The 13,705-nt window shown below is 47.2% G+C and overlaps 1 protein-coding gene across 1 annotated transcript in view; it reads left to right on the top strand.

Moving 5' to 3' along the window:
- Positions 1-13,705, top strand: part of TANGO6 (transport and golgi organization 6 homolog) — a 103,997-nt gene that overhangs the window by 22,012 nt on the left and 68,280 nt on the right. The window lies entirely within an intron of this gene.

Genomic DNA, 13,705 nt, shown 5'->3' with positions numbered 1-13,705 from the left:
CTCAAAAGCCAGGGCCCATAGTCTGATGGCAAAAGGCTACCCTGCGGTCCTCTCCAAAAGCCCCTGTCCTGGTTGGGCCTGTCGCAATGTCCCTCTCCTCTTCTCCACTTCAGAGGTGGTGATAGCAAAGAGAGAAGAGGGAAAAGGCTGCAATGGAGGAGAAAGTAGAGAAATTACATCCTCTTTTTTTTTTTTTTTTCCTCATGTGCAGTTCCTAATATATTATAAATTACATATAGAGGGCTTTTATAAATGTTTTCGGACCAGACTCACAATTTTCACCCAGAATTCACATATTTTCCAGTTGAAACCAATTAGAAATGTGTGAAAGTTGTGTAAATCGTGTGTGAAAGAAATGCCCCCACTCCATAGTATAGACTGGCTGTTAAAATGAACTCAACTCTGCCTAATAGAATTAATTGAAGAATGGTCATGGTCAAGGGAATATCCAACAAAGATTACAATTCTGTAGGTGATTTGGACCCTGTTCATGGTTCATACAGTATGCGGCACTCTAAGCAGTACAGGTGACTTCCCATCTGCTGCTAGAACTAAATTAAGTCTGTCAGAATGCTTCTTAGCCATTCAGGGGATGTCTTGTATTTTTTTATCAATGAATATAAGGCTTTCTCTGTATGGTCAAGGTGGAGAGGCAGGTGGATGACATCAAGAATGGCTGAGAAGCATTCAAGTGGACTCAAATCAGTTTTGGCAGCAGACAGGAAGTTACTTGTATTGCTGCGGAGCACAGAGCTGCATACTGTATGTAGCTGATGCTACTACAGCATAGTAAAGCACACATGCCGGCAGTGTATGATAGGAATCATTTTTGCGGGGATATGGTTACTTTATTTTTTACTGTATGTGTTTTGTTGAAGCTTTCCCTATACTTCCTGCCTTGAGATGCAACTGGAAGTCAGAGAAAATCTCTACAACTTTAGGGGAATTCTGCTGTTAGATAGATGTCACTGGAACAGGAGCCCTAATTGGAAGATTTCCCCTTACCTCTTATTTATGTGAACACACTGAAAGTAATCAAATCATCTTTCAGGACAGCACCTGGAGAGAGCTCAACTCCACCCACTTTCCCAGGATAACCATAATCTTTAAAAGTCAGGATACTTCCACCATAGCCTGAGTTGTAGTGTTTCCTCTGCCATGGTTACATCCCTGAGAAGTGTGATAAGGATGCATGATTCTTCTGTGTCTTGGACTGTTGGCAGGTGTTTTTATGGAGGAATCCGATGCCCTAGCTTATGTCCTTTTTTTTTTTTTTTTTTCTTTTGCTTGTGTTTTGGAAAACCAAGCACTCTCTTCCTCCAAAAAGGAAGTGTCCCTCCTGTAAAACCACCCTTAGTGATTCCTGGTCCAAGCCTCAATGCAAGACTTGTGTGGCTAACTTGGTGAAACAGGAATCATCTCCTCAGTGCAGTGAGCTTCTCATATCTTTTCAAAAGGAACTTGCGTATACTTTTCAATCTTTTCCTTCCTATTTAGATAAAAGCATCCTGTACTACAGTCTGGCAAGCAGAGTAATGTGCCATCCAGTCCTCGGCCATCCACCTCTGTTCTGAGAGAGGTTAGTGACTCAGAGGAATAGGGGAGTAGCGTTGCTAACTCTCCAAAGGACTCGAATGAGGTGGAGAGAGAACTGTCCTTGGAGAGTTTGGACGATTTGGTAAAAACAATCCATCCCACACTAAACATTCATGAAGATAAGGTCCATTTATCTTTTCGTGATAAAATGTTCCAGGTCAGTGCACAAGGTCTTTCAGAGGCTGTGAAGAGAGAATGGAGAGATCCAGAAAGAGCTCCTTTTTTCTCTAAATCACAGAGAAGAGTCCCCTTTGATGAGGATGAATCTGTTCAGGTGTGGAATAAAAAGCCCAGGTTAGATGTAGCTTTTTCCCAGGTATCAAGGAATACCAATCTGGCTTTTGAGAATATAGGCATCTTAACAAATGCAATGGATAAGAGGGTGGATTCCCTTCTAAAAAAGGCATGGGATTCGACTTTAGCCAATCTCAAGCCAGCTATGGCTTTAAATGAGGAACCTGGAACGCAGTTGAAGGTGCACATTGAGGCCAGAACTTCCCAGGAAGATCTGTTAGATATCATCTGCAGAAAGCTGTGGATTTCATGGCAGATGCCTCTGTGGAATCCGTCAGAATGTCGCCTAGGTTTTCATCCTTCGTAAATTTTGCTCTAAGGGCTCTATAGTTGAAGACATGGTCTGGAGGCTCATTAACTGGGAGAACCAGAAATGTGTGGACTGCCAGAAAATGCCAGACACAAGTAGTGTAATGATATAATTTATTTTCATACATCAGGGGACACAGAGCCATAGTAGTTACTATGTGGGTTAATAGGCCACCTTTAGGTGATTGACACTGGCAAGACCAGAAGTGCACTCCCTATATAACCCCTCCCACTACTGGGAATACCTCAGTTTTTTTGCCAGTGTCTAAGGTGTTGGTCAAGAGTAAAGATGTGCTATGCTGAGCTCCACTGGAGCAATCCTTGTTGGGGCTAGCCATGCTGACCGGATCCATTCAGAGTGTCCTTTTTTGGGCCTAAGGAATGGTACCCGGGCCTTGTATCCGAAGAAACAAGGTTTTGCCTGCGAATGATTCTCTTTTTAGAGAGCTGGACCCATTGATCCAGTACTTTTTGGTAGTAAGGCCATAAAGTTTTTACTGACAGGGTCTGTTGCAGGTCCAGGATTGTGGGTTACCTCTAGGTTCCCCTGCTCCTGAAGGTTACGAAGCCCACCATGAAGGGGGAAGATTGGATTTATCTCAGAAAACCCTGTGGCGGGAAGGTAAGTGGAGTTTTCTAAGAAATATCTTTGAATTTTCTAATGAATATCTCCTTAAAGTATATAATGTTGTCATGCCTATATGTCACCACTGGGGGCTGTATTGAGCACTCGCCGCCTTATGATGGAAACAGCGCTGTGTCAAGAGACATTACTTCCTCCTCCTCTGGCCAAAGCAGCAGATCCTCCGGTAAGCAAGAGGGGGGATTTGTCTTTCAGCCTGTGGCCCCCCCTGTGTTGGAATTCCCCCCCTCTAAGCCTAAATTCACTTTTAAAAAAAACGCGGCTGCTCAGCAGTGTTTTTTTTTCAACCCCCCCCCCCCCCCCCCCCCTCGACATACCAGCTCTGTATGCTAGGCACCTATAGTCCGCCGCTCGTATGGGAAAACCTCTTCTTTTGAAAACCAGGGGTGGGGTCGTAATCAGTGCAGGGGGGGCGGGGCTAACGGCGCCAGCGTTCTCAGATGCCAGATACACGTGGAGGAAGCTTTTAAAAGCAACTGTGTGCTGCTGCTGGCTGTGGAGGGACATGAGCAGAGGTGGCTTTACTTCAGGTTTGGTGACACAGGCATTTCCCCTTGACACATTATTACTGTTTCAGGCTGGGCATTAATAGCAGCATTGTATTGCTGGACTATAGCCTAGAAGTGTACATTCTTTTTGGTAGTGCTTTGTGCTTCTGGCTATGAGTGAAAGAGGGAATAGGAACTCCTCAAAGGGTTCTAGAGGTTCAATGGTTTCCCAACAACCTAAATCCATTTCCAAAAGAATGTCATTCTCCTCTGAGAGTGATGCGGCCGGTCAGATTGAGTCATCAGGGGAGACTGATGTTGCAGCAGTGCTGGACACATCAGCCCCTATATATATATATATATATACAGTGGTGTGAAAAAGTGTTTGCCCCCTTCCTCATTTCCTGTTCCTTTGCATGTTTGTCACACTTAAGTGTTTCGGAACATCAAACCAATTTAAACAATAGTCAAGGACAACACAAGTAAACACAAAATGCAATTTGTAAATGAAGGTGTTTATTATTAAAGGTGAAAAAAAATCCAAACCATCATGGCCCTGTGTGAAAAAGTGATTGCCCCCCTTGTTAAAACATACTATAACTGTGGTTGTCCACACCTGAGTTCAATTTCTCTAGCCACACCCAGGCCTGATTATTGCCACACCTGTTCACAATCAAGGCATCACTTAAATAGGAGCTGCTTGACACAGTAAGGTCCACCAGAAGATCCTTAAAAGCTACACATCATGCCGAGACCCAAAGAAATTAAGGAACAATTGAGAAAGAAAGTAATTGAGATCTATCAGTCTGGAAAGGGTTATAAAGCCATTTCCAAAGCTTTGGGAATCCAGCGAACCACAGTGAGAGCCATTATCCACAAATGGCGAAGACATGGAACAGTGGTGAACCTTCCCAGGAGTGGCCGGCTGCCCAAAATTACCCCAAGAGCGCAGCGACGACTCATCCAAGAGGTCACAAAAGACCCCGCAACAACGTCCAAGGAACTGCAGGCCTCACTTGCCTCAGTTAAGGTCAGCGTTCATGCCTCCACCATCAGGAAAAGACTGGGCAAAAATGGCCTGCATGGCAGAGTTCCAAGGAGAAAACCACTGCTGAGCAAAAAGAACATCAAAGCTCGTCTCAATTTCTCCACAACACATCTTGATGATCCCCAAGACTTTTGGGACAACATTCTGTGGACCGATGAGACAAAAGTGGAACTCTTTGGAAGGTGTGTGTCCAAGTATATCTGGCGTAGAAGGAACACTGCATTTCATAAAAAGAACATTATACCAACAGTAAAATATGGTGGTGGTAGTGTGATGGTCTGGGGCTGTTTTGCTGCTTCAGGACCTGGAAGACTTGCCGTGATAAAAGGAACTATGAATTCTGCTGTCTACCAAGAGATCCTGAAGGAGAATGTCCGACCATCTGTTCGTGTACTCAAGCTGAAACGAACTTGGGTTCTGCAGCAGGACAATGATCCTAAACACACCAGCAAGTCCACCACCGAATGGCTGAAGAAAAAATGAAGACTTTGGAGTGGCCTAGCCAAAGTCCTGACCTGAATCCTATTGAGATGTTGTGGTATGACCTTAAAAAGGCCGTTCATGCTCGAAAACCCTCTAATGTAACTGAATTAGGACAATTCTGCAAAGATGAGTGGGCCAAAATTCCTCCAGGATGCTGTAAAAGCCTCATTGCACGTTATCGCAAACGCTTGGTTGCAGTTGTTGCTGCTAAGGGTGGCCCAACCAGTTATTAGGTTTAGGGGGCAATCACTTTTTCACACAGGGCCATGATGGTTTGGATTTTTTTTCACCTTTAATAATAAACACCTTCATTTACAAATTGCATTTTGTGTTTACTTGTGTTGTCCTTGACTATTGTTTAAATTGGTTTGATGTTCCGAAACACTTAAGTGTGACAAACATGCAAAGGAACAGGAAATGAGGAAGGGGGCAAACACTTTTTCACACCACTGTATATATATATATATATATATATATATATATATATATATATATATATATATACAGGAGGTTTTTTTCTTCTACCATTTTTAATTTGGAAAAGAAGATTGATGCTATGATCACTCTCCATAGTGGATTAAATTGTGGCAGATCCACATCCGCAGCTCAGGACCCTCATATTGAGGTGCAAGGGGCAGGGGATCAGCAAGATCTTCCAAGAGATTTGGAAGATACTAATATATCCTCTTCCGAGGATCCTAATATAGAGAGAGTAGTATCACAAGGCAGTTTGCTTGTACACTCCCTTACTAAATTGGTTCGTTCAACCTTTTTACTGCCTGCAGCGCAGTCTCTTGATTAACCCACCTCTGGTTTGGGATCACTAAAGCCTCCCCCATCTGGGGATGCTTTTCCTATTCATTCATGGCTAAAAAAGCTTCTATATTCTGAATGGGAACACCCAGATAAACCGTTTTATCCTAGAAAGTTTTCTACACTGTATCCTATGGAGGATGATTTCTATAAGAAATGGGGGGTTCCAGCAACTGCTGCTGCAATCGCCTCAGTGAACAAAAATCTCACTTGTCCGGTGGATAATGCGCGGGTGTTAAAAGATCCAACAGATAAAAAGTTGGAATTTCTTTTCAAAAACAACATGTCTCTGGCAAGTTCAGTAGCGCAGCCAGTTTTTGCAGCAATTGGTGTATCTCAGTCCATTAAGGAACAGTTTGTGGAGATACTTAAGATTCTTCTTGATCAACAGGCCCAGTAATGGGCTGGTGTATCAGATGCACTATGTTTCACAGTAGATGCTATGAAGGATTCTATCATCCAAGCCTCATGGCTTATGCTAGGACTAGTGCATTCTCACAGTCCTGTGGCTGAAGAATTGGTCAGCCAAAGCACCATGTAAAAAACTTTTGGCCAGTATCCCCTTTCATGGTGAACGGTTGTTTGGGAACAATCTGGATAAATACATCCAAAGAATCTCTAATGGGAAAAGCTCTAAAGAAGTTTAAACATTTCTCCTTTAAGCGTGCTTCCTCACCTGTGCCAGGGGCATCAACCTCTAGGCAGTCTCTACGGCCTCCATTGTCAGGTTCAAGGGGAAGACCCCAAGGGCAGCACCAGGACCAAAAGGGGTCTTGGGGCAGAAAGCCTGCAAAACAGAATGCTAAAGCCTCCTTATGAAGGGGTGCCCCCGCTCTCTCGGGTGGGGGGAAGGCTTCTGCAATTTTGTAAAGACACATGGGTGGCTTCCTCAGTTTCTCTAGGTTGCAAAGTAGAGTTCCGAGAATTTCCATCTTCTCGTTTTCTAAGATCAAATGTTCCCAGGGATCCAGAGAAAAGGAAGTCTCTTTCTAGCTCTGGATCATCTCTTATCCCAACTGGTGGTATCAGAGGTTCCCTAGAGGAACAAGGCTCAGGGTTTTATTCAAACCTTTTCACGGTTCTAAAACCAAACAGAGAAGTAAGACCCATTCTAGATCTCAAAGATCTGAACCGGCAGGGTTAGGTGAGTGATCAGCGGTTGGCAGGGTTAGGTGGGTGATCAGGGTCAGGATCATCAGAGGCTAGCCTAATCCCATTGGCAGTTATGGAGGCTGGCTGGCATGGAGGCAGGCTGGAGCAGATCGGCTGTTGTGGAGGCAGGCTGGAGCAGATCTGCTGGCGGGGAGGCAGACTGGAGCAGATCGGCTGGCGTGGAGGCAAACTGGAGGAGATCAATCAAATCATGTGACACAGGAGTGGGGGGCGTGGCCAAGTTCCCTCTGTGTCTCAATGGACGCAGCAGTGGGAGTCAGGAGTGAGCATCTTACTGTGGGGGGACCCAATGAAGGGAATGAGACGGGATCGCCGTCAGGGCACCTCAGAAGAGGAGGATCGGGGCTGCTCTGTGCAAAACCCTTGCACAAAGCAGGTAAGCATAACATGTTTGTTATTTTTATATAAAAATAAAAGAAACAAAGGTTTGCAAACACTTTAATAATTCTCATTGTGATAGAATTCATACAGTTACAAAGTAATATTTCTAAAACCTGTTCACAGTGAGAGATTAAAAAAATGTAAGGTAAACCTTTCAAATTATGAAACATATTTATGGCAAACAAGACAATAAAAATAGATATGTGGTACCTTTTAAAGCCCCTTTCACACTTGTGCAATGTCAAAGTTGCGCAATTTTGACATGATTACAGGGCTTGCCTGTGTAAACTTGAGGTCTATGGACCTCAACTCGTATCAAAGTCAGACCAAAGTAGTACAGGGACTACTTTGAAGTCGCACAGATATGAATGGTTATCATTGAGAATCATGGGGTACGACTTGTCATACGATTCTGATGTCCAAAGTCGCAGGAGAAGTTACACAAGTGTGAAAGGAGCCTAAAGGAGAAGTTGGGCCAAAGCTCTTTTGGCTAAACCTCTCCTGGGGGGGGGGGGGGGGTCACAGAAGTGCACTTAGTTCTGCACTCTTGTGACTTTGCTGGTCCAGACTGTAGAGCAATACCGACTTTCTGTGCGAAACAGTCTTTGCTGCAGTTCCCCCCCAGACCCCCCCCTTCTTTTTCTTACTTGAGCCTGATACGATCCAGCGATGTACATGAGCGCAGTGGCTCCAGTCGCTATCTCTCACCTCATTGGACAGATTAATAGCAGCAGGAGCCATTGGCTGCGGCTGCTGTCAGTCAAATCCTGTAACGCAAGGGGGGTGGGGCCGAGTCCCGTTGTCTGTTTCAATGGACGCAGCAGTGGGACTTGGGAGCGAGCCGCAAGGGTGCCCCAAGGGAGAGCGGCTTTCCGTCAGGGCGCCCAATGAGGAGGAGGGGCCTGGACCACCCTTGGGGGACCCCCGAAATAGCGAAAAACAATTGCACAGAGCAGGTAGGTATAGGCATGTTTGTTATTTTTATATAAAAAAAATTTAATGTCAGGATCCACCGGCCGCTGGCTCGGCCTCTCAGTGCGCTGCTCCCGTCCCCTCCACAGCTCTGTGCTCCAGTCAGCACAGAAGGGGTCGAGCACAGAGCCGGTGACTGACGGTCATTGGCTCACTGGGGACCGAGCACTGAGCGATCAGCGGTGTATGCTTAGTTCTCAGTCTTAGAGGCATCGGGGGACAGATGCAGCATCAAACTGATGCTGCATGAATGTATGAATGCTTTTTTCTTTTCTTACATCAGCGGACACAGAACCATAGTAATTACTATGTGGGTTATATCAGACCAATAGGTGCTGGACACTGGCACGCCCCTAAAGGCATGTACTCCCCTATATAACCCCTCTCATTACTGGGAGTACTCAGTTTTTTTTTCGCCGGTGTCTAAGGTGTTGGTCACGAGTAAAGATGTGCTGTGCTGAGCTCCACCGGTAGTAATCCTTGATGAGGGCTAGCCATGCTGACCGGATCCGTTCTGATGTCTTTTCATATGCTAAATGAATGGTACCCAGGCCTTGTGTCCGAACTATACTATGTATAGTGTTGTCATCCCTATGTGTCAACACTGGGGGGCTGTATTGAGCACTCACCGTCCTGACGCTGGAAAGAGCAGAAGCCTTCACTCTCCTCTCCTCCAGCCGGAACAGACCCTCTGGTAAGAAAAGGGGGTCTGGTCTCTTCCTGTGCCCCCAGATTGGCTTTATTTCTCTTCGGGGGACATGCCAGAACAGTTGCCTCTTTTCTGTATAATTTTTTTTTTAAGGGGAAGACTGCGGCCGCTCGGCGGAGGATTTAGCGAATTTCCAAAGAATGTGATCCTCCTCTGAGAGGGATACGGCTAGTCAGATTGAGCCATCAGGGGTAGAACACTTCAGTCCCTGTATATATATCATACAAACGGGTTTTCTCTTATATTCACCGACTGACACAGCTCCTTTCTTAGCCATTGGGTTGTTACGCCACCTTTAGGAGAATACTAGGCATTACATGTTATGTAAAACACAGAACTTTTCAGTTCCGCCCAAGGGGTGGTCCCTTAGGTAACAACCCCCCAGCCTGCCATGCAGCCATCAGTTTTATTTTGCCTAGTGAAGGAGAAGGACCTAGGAACCCTGACGGGCCAATCGGTCCATGTTTTTTCTGCAGAAGCTTTGCTTTTTGCGCAAGATGAAAGATCCTATGATCTGCTATCAACAGCCGGCTGGGTGACAGGCTGGGTACTCTTATCCTTGTAGTCTCCCCAGCTCGGCCAGCTCGGCTGTGTGTGTGTCATGTGCAGGGGCTCTCCTGGGGGGGGGGGGCTCTCACCTGTGGGGGGGGGGGGCTGCGTTGGCTGGCTGTGTCCTAAGTGGTGTTTTTCCTTGTCCCTGGGGGTGCCTGTGATCTCTGCAGCACTGATCACTGCCATTTTCTAGCTCTGTTTTTCAGTGTCAGCGGCCATCTTAGGTATGGGCAAGGGAAAGCATGCTCTCCTGTGTCCCGGCGGCCATTTTCCCTGTGATTTGTCCTTATACTGGATGCCGGCTGCCATTTTCTAGAAGCCTGAGCATGTTTTTTCAGCTTCTCTAGAGACAGCATGTGTTCCTATAATCCGGCAGCCATTTTCCCAGTGCTCTATGTCCTTATGCTGGACGCTGGGCAGCCATTTTCTTTGAGCCTGAGCACATTGCAGAGCGGTTTCAGCGCCATTAGCAGCAGCTTTGAATGACACAGTGCGGATTCCTCTGCACCTGGGAGCTGACAGAAAACACGGGCGCTACTTGCTGGACAGCGCAGAACCTGTCAGGGTGGTGAGTCCTGCGAAAAGAGCCCCTCAGCCAGCAGCAGTAAGGAGGGTGGGCCATCACTGTCCTAAGTCCCCTTCAGGTGGCAGACAGGGTAGGGTCAGCATGGCTTCAGAAACTGGTGTTTCTTCCCCCAACATCCAGGCAATTGCATCCGGTTCGCCTGCAGAATGCGCATTGCCCTATGACGCTTTGTCTGCGGTCCTCAATTTGTTCATTGCCAAAATGGAGGCGGTGCTAAAAAGCTCCACTCATAAACTTATTTTTTTCGTTTGCCCGGAGCTTCTGCTAAACGTCCCCAGTCCAACAGGATGACCACGGAAGGACAGAAACGTCCCTGGAACCGCAAGCCTAACAAGCCTGCAAACAAAAGTGCTACCACATGAAGGTTTGCCCCCACCCATGACTCGGGTGAGGTGTCGCCTTCGGGAGTTTGCAGCCCAGTGGTCCTCTTGACTGTCCGACCAATGGGTCTGTGATGTGATTTGCTAAGGCCGCAAAACAGATTCTTCCCCTCCAGCATACCCGTTCTCCCGGGTCGCTGGGAGGCCCTCTTGGGGGCAGTAAGGGACCTGCTGAATCGCGGGGTGATTTTACCTTTTACGGAATTGGAACGTTTCCAGCCAGGGGTTCTACTCAAACCTGTTTGTAGTTCCCAAGAAGGAAGGGGTACGTCCAATCTTGCATCTAAAAGCCCTCAATCACTTTGTGAAAGTACAGAGGTTCAGAATGGAATCAGTTCACTCAGTAGTCGCTGCACTCCATCAAGGGGTGGGCAGAGCGACATGTACCGGCCCTGTCGGCCATTTACATCCCGGGTGTGGAGAACTGGCAGGCGGACTAAGTCGTCAGATGCTGGACCCAGGAGAATGGGCGTTGCATCCGGAGGTGTTCAGGCTACTGTGCCTGCGGTGGGGCACACCAGACGTGGATTTTATGGCCTCCCGTCTCACCCCGGAAGGTGCCGAGATTCGTGTCCAGGACAAGAGATCTGTGGGCAGACACGTCAGACGCGCTGGTGGCTCAGTGGGATCAGTACCAGCTGATCTACGCCTTTCCTCCACTGAAACTGTTACCACGTCTGCTTCGCAGAGTGGAAGCCGAAGGGATCCCACTAATACTGATTGCCTCAGATTGGCCTCAGCGTCCTTGGTACTCAGAACTCGTGCGCCTGGTGGCAGACACTCCCTGGCGACTGCCGTTGCAAGAGGACCTTCTGTTTCGAGGTCCGATTCTCCATCCTGCTTTACCATCGCTGGCTTTAACGGCATGGCTATTGAGAGCCAGTTGTTGAGGAAACCGGGGTCTGTCGGACTGGGTGATCCCAAATATGTTGAGAGCACGGAAATCTTCTTCTCGGAAGATATATCATCGTACCTGGAAGGCCTACATCTCCATGTGTTAGGAGAACGGATGGCATCCACGCTCCTTTTCTATATCCAGGATCCTGTGTTTTCTTCAGCAAGGGGTGGGCCAGAAATTGGTGTTAAGCACCATTAAAGGACAAATATCAGCTTTGGCTGTCTTGTTTTCAGCGACCTCTGGCGTCTCACTCTTTAGTGAGTACTTTTGTTCAAGGGGTGCGACATGTAGTCCCTCCGGTGTGTCCACCGTTACCCCCGTGGGATCTGAACCTGGTGTTATCGGCGCTTCAAAAACCGATTCCCCTGTTGACTCTTTCCCAGAAAGTGGTCTTTCTAGTGGCCATCACATCGGCCAGGAGGGTTTCGGAAACTGGCGGCCTTGTCCTGCAAGTCGACCTATCTTGTTATCCACAAGGATAAGGTGGTGTTGCGTCCGCGACCATCTTTTCTGCTGAAGGTGGTCTCGGCGTTTCACATCAATGAGGACATTGTGTTACCATCTCTGTGTCCTGAGCCGACACATCCTAAGGAGGTGGCCCTTCATGCTCTGGGCATGGTTCGGGCTCTGAAGGTGTATTGTTTGCCACGGCTCCCTTCCAAAAGTCAGGCTTACTGTTTGTTTTAGTGGCTGGTCCAAAGAAAGGCATGGCGGTCTCGTCGGCCACCATTTCCAGGTGGATCAGACAGATTGTAGTACAAGCTTATGCCTTGAAGGGGCAGGTTCCCCCCTTTCTGGTCACGGCCCACTCCACGAGGGCAATCGGAACGTCTTGGGCTTTCTGATGTCAAGTGTGTAAAGGGGCGACCTGGTCGTCTGTCCACACGTTTTCAAAGTTCTACAAGGTAGATGTCAGTGTATCGGCTGATGTGTCAGGTCACCTGAGACCAGGTGACAGATGCACTCCGTAGGAGTCGGAAGTGCACCGCTAGGTAGTGGATCTTAGGACTTACTGCTGCGGATTGTACCCAGGGAGAATCAGGACACCGGTCTACAGGATCACTAACAGATCCCAATGGGAGCTGGAGCATAGATTCCCCAGGGCGCGGAGTCTAAGAGCCAGCGGGTGTTTGCCAGAGCCTCCAGTGGTGAGGATGGACTTGGCTGCAGTCTCGCTCCAGGTCGCGGCCTCTAGGGTCTCACAGCTCACGCTCACAGTAGACTACAGGAGAAGGAAGCAGCAGGCTGGAACGACAAGGATAGTAAGGAGATAGGGCAGAGGTCAGGGCAACTAGCAGACAGGCACAACAGAGTACACGCCAAAGGTTCAGGATCACAGGCAGACAGGGATGGTCAGGGACATGCAAAAGGTCAAGGTCACAAGCAGACAGGAATCGTTGAGAACACGCCAAGGTCAGTAACAGAGTCAAACATAGAGCACAAGGCAAGCAGGAACCAGGAAGCCAAACACACAATGAATACACAATGGTTGATCAGCACTGTTGGCTAGCAGTGCACAGGTTAATATAGGGTTCCCTGATAGGGCCTGGGGTGGAGCCATGCTTAGAGGAGAGGTTATAAAAAACCACCAGGTGGAAGTGGCTGGCCTCTTAGTCAGAACACATGAGAGGAGGTAAGCAACCAGAGGAAGATCACTGCATAACCATGACATGATGCCTGTTTTGGCCACAAAGTTTTGCAGGCGGCTGTATAGTTGCAATTGCATATGCAATTTTTTCCTTTTTCCTGTTTTTTTGGGTAAAAATGCAGTATCTTTAAGTTCATGCACTGTTGCATTAGTTACCCCAGTTTTTGGTGCGGTTTTAGGGTAGCACCTCTTTGTTGAGGAGCACCATGTTTTTTGTGGTGTTTTTTTCCACAAACTGTTGTTTTTGTGGGTAAAGTTATACTAGTTCCCACTTGCCATGGTGAATGAAGTTTTTATGCTGTTTTTCCACCCCTCATATTGGCACTGCTTAGGGACGTCCCAATGGCTAAGAGAGGAGCTGTGTCAGTCTGTGAATATAAAAGAAAATAGGATTTTTTGTACTCACCGTAAAATCCCTTTCTCTGTAATTCACCGACTGACACAGCACCCGCCCCTCCTTTTTTCTTTACGTTATACTGCTTGTTGATGTACTGATGGCTGCATGGCAAGCTGGGGGGTTGTTACCTAAGGGACCGCCCCTTGGGTGGAACTGAAAAGTTCTGTGTTTTACATAACATATAATGCCTCATAATCTCCTAAAGTTAACAACCCAATGGCTAAGAGGGGAGCTGTGTCAGTCGGTGAATTACAGAGAAAAGGATTTTACGTAGTACAAAAAATCCTATTTTCTTCTACCATTTAAAAATTTGAAAAAAGATTAGTGCTATGATG

Source organism: Lithobates pipiens, unplaced genomic scaffold (assembly GCF_037356315.1).
Source record: "Lithobates pipiens isolate NorthernLeopardFrog02 unplaced genomic scaffold, aLitPip1_a1.2 Scaffold_10, whole genome shotgun sequence".
NCBI classification, from domain to species: domain Eukaryota; kingdom Metazoa; phylum Chordata; class Amphibia; order Anura; family Ranidae; genus Lithobates; species Lithobates pipiens.
Note: the sequence above shows the minus strand (reverse complement) of the source record. Positions and strands in the feature narration are given on the sequence as shown.